This window comes from Limulus polyphemus, unplaced genomic scaffold (genome assembly GCF_000517525.1).
Source record: "Limulus polyphemus unplaced genomic scaffold, Limulus_polyphemus-2.1.2 Scaffold7413, whole genome shotgun sequence".
Taxonomy (NCBI): domain Eukaryota; kingdom Metazoa; phylum Arthropoda; class Merostomata; order Xiphosura; family Limulidae; genus Limulus; species Limulus polyphemus.
In genome coordinates this window covers 25,661-27,796 of record NW_013673023.1, presented here as the reverse complement: position 1 = coordinate 27,796, position 2,136 = coordinate 25,661, and the positions used below count along the sequence as shown (strand labels likewise).

Below are 2,136 nucleotides of genomic sequence, written 5' to 3'. Positions count from 1 at the left end.
TTTTGCTGTAGATTGATAACTTAGGAACATTTATTGTTAGGTAGAGAGAATAACAGATAAAACATAAAGCTTTAATTTTGGTATTCATTTAACCCTATCCTTTACTGTGTATGATACAAAGTTTCAGTGTCTTATATTCAAAATGTTATTAAACTACTTTTTGTTTATGTTATACCAGTTAGGTTTATATTTTTACATTATAGTTAATTTTCTAATAATAAATAAAGAACACACATGAAAAACAAGAAATATAGTACTTATCTATGTCTGGTTTTTTTTGCTGTCGGCCATCAATGAAACTGTTTAATACTAATTGTACCATTGCACTAAATAATTATATCTAATTAAATAATGCACCAAAGAACACAGACTCAATAACATGCAAAAAGCAGACAATGTCTTATAGCTATCACAATGTTTCTGGCTTTCTAATTATGCAACAAGAGCTGTTACAACTTCCTCCAAGTTGTGGATGTATATCCCATGGGAATCAAGCTTGACTGAAAACTTAAAGTAAAATTGACAATTCTCTTTACAGAAGACAGTGTACTATATGTCATTTAATAGATGAAAACTTTGGCTTTCTATTGGTTATAAATAATATAGTATTGAATGGCAGAGAGAACTACTGGCAATTTCTGAACGAGAGGATGTGACAGGTGGGCTTAGCAAAGGGGATATGATTTGATGGCTCTGTAACAAGATAATATTGAGGGCTATAAAAATTATGCACTGTCCAAGTTTATCCTTGGTGTGTGTATTAAAACTGGTGTGTGTATATATAAGTAATATACGTTAAATTTCGTACTTCTTGGAGAGGTGGTAAATAAATTAGAGAAGAATGGATGCCTAGAGAGGAATTGTAACAATTCTCACACGAGAAAAAATTCTACACGTTTTTAATATTGCCTTATAAAAGTAAAAACTTAAGACTTATATACTATTAAAATATGGATTAATAGCTACATTTTTATAATATATTTATTGGTACATCATGAAAAGAAAGTAGTTTAATTAAATTTTGAATGTAACTTACTAAAACCTAATGATGCACAGAAACAGATGTCTGTTGCAAGAGGGTTAAGAGTTATAGTTTGTATAGTGTCGTGGTTACATGGTGGTTATAAGGTCAGTCAAACTGACTCTGCCCATATGCAAAAGGGTTATTATAAAACAGATTTTAAACTAAATAATCCAAACTGACTTAACTATTAGTTATTTGAGAAATAACTTACTTAATTTAATATTTTTGTAACTTCGTCATTTCCATACTGTGCTCATGAACCTGAAAAACTAAAAATATACATGCAGTTACCATTTTTCAAGTACAAACATACTTCAATAATGAAATACAATGCAAGAGTAAAACTATTAATGATTTCACTTACAGTATACCACATTTATTCACATCTCCAAAAGTCACAATTTAGCACTAATCCAATCCTTGGTGTAAAATAAATTTTACTAAATTTCTGAACAAAATTAAAACACCCATTAATAGAATGGCTGAGCCTTCAACAATTAGTTTTAAGTTTGGTTTTTGTGTGTCAATAAACATGGTGTGTGTATTTTGGAGTTATTTATACTTTTGCAACAAACATTTTTTTTGAAATGGTGACTGACTTTTGATATTATAATCCCAAATTTAACAGAATGTATTGCCAAAGGAGATGTGATGTTTGATTTAAAACTGCTGGTAATAAATTAGAATTCTAGTTATCTGGTAGAATGTAAATGTCTATAGAAGGACAGAATGTTATTGCTATACCTCCAAACCTTCTCTGTAATAAGATAGAAAATTTTAATTAACATATAAAAAACAACCACACATAAGCCTATTTCTTATGATTTCTACAATATAAAAAATGAAGTCATAATAATGCTTTGTTATTTATTATTGGCTTGAACCTAATAATGATAAGCATTTCTTGCATTTTTTTGGGTATCCTCAACCTCAAGAAATACAATAAATAGGAAAATATTCTAATGAACTTACTAGCATTTATAACAGGCCTTGAAAAATATGTGAAGATGACATTCGCTCATTCATTCATGTGTTCTAATTTTCTCAATAACAGAGTCTAACAAAAAAAATTTATAGTGCCATGAAACTGATTATGATACATTGACCTGTAG

At 28.9% G+C, this 2,136-nt stretch overlaps 1 protein-coding gene across 1 annotated transcript in view; it reads right to left on the bottom strand.

Moving 5' to 3' along the window:
• The window catches only part of LOC106474595 (MAP/microtubule affinity-regulating kinase 3-like), a 24,957-nt gene that overhangs the window by 13,629 nt on the left and 9,192 nt on the right, over positions 1-2,136 (bottom strand). The window contains exons 3-4 of the mRNA XM_022402908.1: positions 1,997-2,081; positions 1,236-1,293 (exon numbers count right to left, since the gene is read on the bottom strand). The gene's annotated coding sequence lies outside the window, so the exon portion shown is untranslated. The remainder of the gene's footprint in view (positions 1-1,235; positions 1,294-1,996; positions 2,082-2,136) is intronic.